A 7,259-nucleotide genomic window follows, 5' to 3' on the forward strand; every position below is an offset into this window, starting at 1 on the left:
CCCACTTATCCAGCAAGTAAAAAAATGGATGTCAAACTATGTAATAAAATGTTCCTAGAAGCGCTGAAATGCACTAAGATACATGTAGGCGTATCTTCTCCAGAGTCTAGTTGGAAGTACAATAGTAAATCTGCCCCAATGTAATACACAAGAGCTTGGGCAAAGTCTTGGGAGAATTGCATGGCTAAAAGATTACAAAATAATAGTGCATGAACCCTTCAGCCCCTGATAGAAGTACACATTGTATCAGTGTAAGTGTATGTGTATCAGATTTGTATGTTCCTTTAAGTATTTAAGAATTTAGTACACAGAGGAACATCTGTCTTACAAAATGTCATATTTGCATCACAGTGAGAGAACCTGACTAACCTCAATGAGAAGTCAGTGGTGTCTATAGGGAGCCATTAGTGTCGCTCATAAGATATATCTGGTACTACGTCATAGGATAGGAACTGGGTCTTACTTTGAGCTGACAGCTATATGGCTTTGGACTTGGCTCCAAAATGTATTCTGATGCTAAGACCTCATTGCCACATGGTAACCACACGCAGGGGGAAAGATCAATGTGTGCCCTGATGGCCCCATCCACTCATTACTCAAGGATTTTACAAGGAGGTGTGTATAGATTATGCATAGCAGGGGTTTCTTTAGGCAGGTCCCATAATAAGTCACCAGAGTCTATTCGGCACTATGTGATAGTATGAGCAGTATGTTGTGGCTATTCATTATAAACATAACCCACAGCGCAAATGTGAACAGAGCCGTAATGTCCTCATACACATGCAAGCATAGTTCGGCCAGGGGTGGGCTCTGAATCGCTTATTTTCCTTGAGAGATTCAACATGCTCTTGTTTTCTAGATAGCAACAAAGCCATATATCTGCTAAACATTACGTGATCGGTCAGATGGAAGGATTGGTTGGTCTTGTCTAATGTGAATGACAGCTTAGAGTTGCTCTGAGATAATGCCGGTGACTTTCCATGTAAAATTGTTAATACAATTTTGCAAATAAAAAATATTAAATATAAAAATGTCTTTGAAGTAAAAGTTCTCTGGTTGCCTGGAAAAAAAATCTAAGCAAAATTTAGTTTAAGTTAGAATATTTTATATTCTAAGTGAAAAGATTTTCTACTCCACTTTAATATGTTATGGACATTATAAACATACAGAATTTAGTTTTCTTTTGTTACTTATACATACATTATGATAATCATATGGGATCCATTTAATTATATGTTTAACCCTTTAAATGCAGATTGGCCTTGACTTCTGTATAACACATTTAGGCTACATTCACATCTATGGCGGAGTTTACATTCGGTGTCTCCAACATAGACCATCTCAAATTTCTGGATGAAAAAGTGCAGCGAGCGCCATTTTTTGGACAGCGATTTCAGTTAAACAAAGACTGACAGCCACTGGACACCTGACGGACCCCATTACAGCAAATGGTGTCCCATGGGCTTCATTCGCATACATCATAGAACGGATCCGTTTTTCAGTTCTTCTGGTCCTCCAGTGGTCAAACATAGATGTGAATGTAGCATAGGCCTTTGTTACATAAATTGGATCCTATGTCTTGTATAAGCTCAGGTACTGTTCACCTTACATAATCCATGTCCAGCATCTGACAGCGTATGTGCAGTGAGGTCATACGTGTTACGGGGCAGCCTATAAAACTAGCTCAATTAGTTGAGTGCACTTTAGTAAATGAAATATGCTGTAAAGTGCTCTTTATAAGTTCAGTTTTTTCAGCCTGCCATTTGCGAACACACACGTAACTAGCCATCAAACTGGTTTTATAAAGCTCGCCTTCCATCATGATGACAGAATATTCCTGCTTAGGTTACTGTACGCTCCAGCCATGATTGACATTTGCTTTATTGTCAACAATCGTAAAATTTACTGTCTGTTCCAATTACTGTAGTTTTTTCTTTATTTCTGCTGTCAGATCTTACAGACTTTTTGTGTCTTATTACGTGTATGTGGTGTATTAGGAATAACTATTCGCCAACATCTGATGTGTTATGGTCAGCTTATATAGAGTCTACCTACCAACTCCCAAATCACTACAGCACCTTGTAGGGAAATGTCTCAGCTTTCCAGACATACATTTTTTTTCTCAATGATCTGTGTGTTTAAAGAAACTTCTGTTCATATATTTAAGAAAGTTAGGTATTTGGCACACCATTTGCATGGCCACTACTGTTGGAGGGTCCACCCACTATCTTCTCCATGTGCCCTTTACACATTCCCTGTCGATTATTAAGATAAGATAAGATAAGATAATCCTTTAATAGTCCCACCATGGGGAAATTCTGTGTGTTACTGCAGCATGGAAAATACAGTAATATATTGCAAGAAAGAACAAATATAAGCTCAGAATAGCAGATAGAAAAGATACTAGAAAGAAAGACTTCAGGATCATTTAGTTCTCTGTGCGGAGTGATCTTCGCTTAGCCTGATGTTGATTATACAGCCTGACCATGGTTGGGAGGAAGGATCTCCGATAGCGCTCCTTCTCACACTTGGGGTGAAGCAGTCGGTCACTGACAGTACTGCCCAGTGTTGTCACGGTCTCATACATTAAAAATAAAAACAGATATTACTCTAATAAGAATGAGCATTAGGAAACAAAGAAATACATATTAATGCTTTGACACGCACTATACAATGTTTTCTATACTTTGGTGATTCTGGACGTTCCAAGATCGCTAGAACAAAAAGGCTGAGTATCTAATGGCTTGGACACTCAAGATACCTCCTTCACCTGCCTCAGTAATTTTCCTGTACACATTCAATCTGACCCTATGTAAGTATTGCAGCTCAATGAGACTATGTCCCGTTCACTTGTTCACAGAGGTCCTAGTAGACCCCACCAAACAGTAAGTTATTGAAAGTCCTAGTGATAAGTCATATTATGGATTAATTTATGTACATGAGTGACCACCAAAACACCAGAGAATATCCTGGGTCCAGGATCTAATGCAATAATGAGCCACAACATGCCAGGAAAAGACAATGCCATTTGGAAGTGACTTTGGAGCCAATCACTTGAATTAGGATCTACATATGTATATCTATTATGTGCTTATTAACATATAACCCACAATATTATACCTTATTCATACATACATAATAGTAATAAAGTTGCAATTAAAAATGGACATGACATATTCTATATACAGTAGGTAGAGGGTGGTCCTCAGAATTAGTTGTTCTGGTGCACCCTAAGATCTTCAATCTGACTCTGCTTACATCAGGTTTTCCAGAAATATAAAATGAGCATTTCCATCTGCATCCTATTCTGGTGTGAAAACCTGTTTGTATCCTTGTACAGAAAGAGTCTGACAACTTTGTGGTCAATTATTCTTTACATTGAAGAACGTTGGAGGCAGGGCTGCACCTTTTACTTTTTTTGTAAACTAGCACAGGACAGGGCCGCTCTAAAAACAAACCGAGCAGCCCCATCCTGGAATGGTGTAGACCTCTGCGTCTTAGTGCAGGAGGCGTCATCACACCTCCCACGCTGAAATGCAGAAGTCTTTAGCTTGGTAAAGAGGAGGCAGCAGGAGCATCATTTTTTTTTTTAATGTAGATTGTGAGCCCACATAGAGCTCACAATGTACATTTTTCCCTATCAGTATGTCTTTTTTGGAATATGGGATGGAAATCCATGCAAACACGGGGAGAAAATACAAATCCTTGCAGATGGTTTTTTGTCCTTGGTGGGATTTGAACACCAGGACTCCAGCGCTGCAGTGCTAACCACTGAGCCACCGTGTGGCCCCAGTAAATACTTTTTTTTTGTTGTTGATTAATAGGCCGCTACCTACTGGAGAATCCCGAGCAGGTAGCGGCCTATTTACCTACCTCCCCGTACCTGCTCATGGCCTCCTCCCACTTCCCCATCTGCTATAGGACGCGGGGGCGGCCGTGAGCAGGCCCAGGTCGCGAGCCCCAACTACCGCTATTGTTACACTCAGGGGTGTTTTCAGACCCCCGAGTATAATAATTGGAGCACCAGGGGAGGGGAAGAAACACAAAAAACTCTGTTAATCACCTCGCCTGTATTAATCCTACCACGTGACGTCTGGGACATTACCATACCGGCCCGAAGCCTGCTATAAGTAACATGAGATTCTGGAGAGGTAAGTAACAGTGTTTATTATGTTCTCTCACCTCCCCTGGGTCTCTGATTATTATACTATGGGGTCTGAAAAGACCCAAGAGTATAATAATAGTTCATGGGTGGGCCACTATGGAGCATAATAGAGCTGGGTGGGCAACTGTGGGGCATAATAGTTGGGTGGGCTGCTGTTAGGCATAATAGAGATTGCAGGGTCCACTGTGGTCCCTGCAAACTCTATTATGTCCCACAGTAGCTCCTTCAACCTCTATTATGCCCCACAGCGGCCCCTTGCAACCTCTATTATGCCCCACAGCGCCCCCCTGTAACCTCTATTATGCCCAAAAGTGGCCTTTTGCAACCTCTAATATTATGCCTCACAGTGTTTTGTGCCACTGCGGGGCATAATAGAGGTTGCATGGGTCGCTATGGGGCATAATAGAGGTTGCATGGGCCACTGTGGGACATAATAAGTAAATATATATATATATTCATATTTTTATATATGGGGGTCGGGTGCGTGGAGAAGTGAGGAGTCAAAGATGTCTGAGTTGCAAACTTTACAGAGTCAAGTCACAGATGGAAGAAGTGGTTATGGTCCAAAGAGAAGGAATGGGAAATGTGGGGAAACGTCTCCTGTAAGTAACAAGATATTACTGCACTGTATTCACTCTGTAATGTTACCACTAGCACTGGGAGTTGTAGCTTTACAACAGCTGGAGTACCGAAGGTTGCCTACCCCGATCTACAAGGCTTCATTACAGATGTGTTGCAAGGATCCATACAATGTTTCCTAATCCTGTTGTGTTTTTTTTTTTTTATCATGCATGTCTTTGTGGAGTCTGTTGTTCACAAAGGCACCAGATTGAGTCAGTAGTAGTATCTAAGGTTTGTAATATGGTTGGCACACAAGGCAACCCCACTTTATCCTTTTAAAGGAACAACAATGTTTAATATTTATTCATGAATGTTAGAAAATATTCTTTTTTTTTTTATTTGGGTTGTGAGATTTTACTCACGACAAAACAAGTTGACTTATTTTCTAATGTCCAAACAAGTAATGTTTCCTGGCATTATGATAAATCACACAAGCTGTGTACACACCTGGCTAGAAATATGTGCTATTGCATATTAATTATTAGAGGAGGGGGTCTCTTCTAACACATTTGCTTTGATAAATCTGTTGCAGCGTTGGTGCATAATGCACTCTTCAAATGATCTAAAAAAAATTATTCTGGGGACTAATTTGCATATTATTAGAGATTTGCATATTAGAGGGAGAACTAAAAATCTACTTAAACTTTTCAATAATAACAGTATGACATAATCCTTCATTACATATAATGAAACTTGAAGGTAAAATGCATTTTATTATCACTCCATGCACACAGCCACACATATTCTATGCTTGAAAACCGTAGGCACTTCGTATGCTACCATATAGCACTGTATAATGGATATAGTCTCATGCAGAAGCAGGGAGAGTATCTATATATTACAGTGTCTAATGGAACCATTTTTTCCTGTTTAATCCAATCTAAAATTGGAGGCATTGCCTCTAGGGTTGAGCCGATCTTGAGATTTCAGAATGGTTTTTAAAATCTGATTTTCAATCATTTTCCAGCCGATCCCGATCACAAAATTTGCTCGATCCCCGATTGGGATCTGATCTTTCCCAATCCTGATCGCTCAACCCTGATTGCCACAACCTTACTTCTCTCCCACTGGCAGGATGCTATTTGATCCTGGTGGCTTCTTCAATCTGATTTTTTTCAGATGGCTTAGCCTCCCCCTTCAGCTTGATCTCAGCTGCTATGCTGTTTCTTTTAAAAAAGATATATTTTATATACCAGCCCTTTTTTATTTACCATCTTATTTTACACCACATAGGGCTTCAGCCTTAGAGGAAGGGTCTTTGTTCCTTTAGAACTTGCCTCAAGCCACCTTGTTCCAAACCTGTCACATCTGTTCCTAACCAAGTCTGTTTGAAGTCTGTCCTTATCTGTTCCTGGCATTTATAATACTGCCTGGCTATACTTGATTACTGACTGTCCTGACTATATTCTTGTGTTGATCCTTGGTCACTACAGTATGTTCCTGAACTGTTCTCCTAGTGATAACCCTGAGAAATGTTCTAAACTATGTTCCATTCCTGCTCCTGAAGCCATTAATTTCCCCACTGTGGGACTATTAAAGGATTATTAAAGGATTATCTTATTATCCAGCCCTTCTATGTTGTACACCATGTTCCAGTCCTGCTCCTGTGACCACATTCCAAACTTTGCTTTTGTGACTATGTTTCAGTTCTGCCGCTGTGTGCTCCGGGTCCACTCCTGGTGTCCCTACTATTGGTTCCAACTACTGGTCCTGATCTTTTCTCTTCCAAGCTTCATGAGTAATGGCTGGTCTTTAGTCTGTGCTGTCATTGTTGGTGTGTCTGGATGACAAACACTAACTTAGTTAGGGAATGCATACTCCATTGGATGCCACAGGGCATACTCTGCAGTCCACATCTCTATTAGTAGGCTTGAGGGACCTCATAGACTCTGCACCCCAATCTAGTCAGTGCCAAGCTGCGTGTAACATTATCGTATATTGAAAACCAGGTAATTTACGGAGTGACTGTACAGTATGTATTGTACTATAAAATATAATATTTAAACATAACAGACCATAACGTATAAGATACTATGAATCTATAAAAATCCTTTCGATGCAGACTCCGTTACATAGTTTGTTGATGTGAATATAAAAATCCATGCAGAAAATCTGCTGAACATTAGCTTTATGAAACAATGTTCTCTTGCGTTGTACTTACTTTAGTGCAGATTTCCCATATGGATTAAACGGTACATAATCTCTAAATATTATAGAACTATTATGCTACAATATTTAATAAGCAACATCACAAATTGTGAAAACTTTTGTACACTGACGTGTACAGTATATCGTCCATACTAGAGGAAGGGAACTTAAGCAAACACTGCTCACTTTTACACCAAGAGTCAGAACAAAATGTAATTAGCTCAGTGGATTGGAAGAAGAAGAAGAAGAGATGTGACTACAGCTCCAAGATTGATCACCGTTTTCATTGCAACAGCGATGATAAACGGAGAGCTTTGTTATTGCT

This window comes from Leptodactylus fuscus, chromosome 1 (assembly GCF_031893055.1).
Source record: "Leptodactylus fuscus isolate aLepFus1 chromosome 1, aLepFus1.hap2, whole genome shotgun sequence".
In the NCBI taxonomy this organism is placed as follows: Eukaryota; Metazoa; Chordata; class Amphibia; order Anura; family Leptodactylidae; genus Leptodactylus; species Leptodactylus fuscus.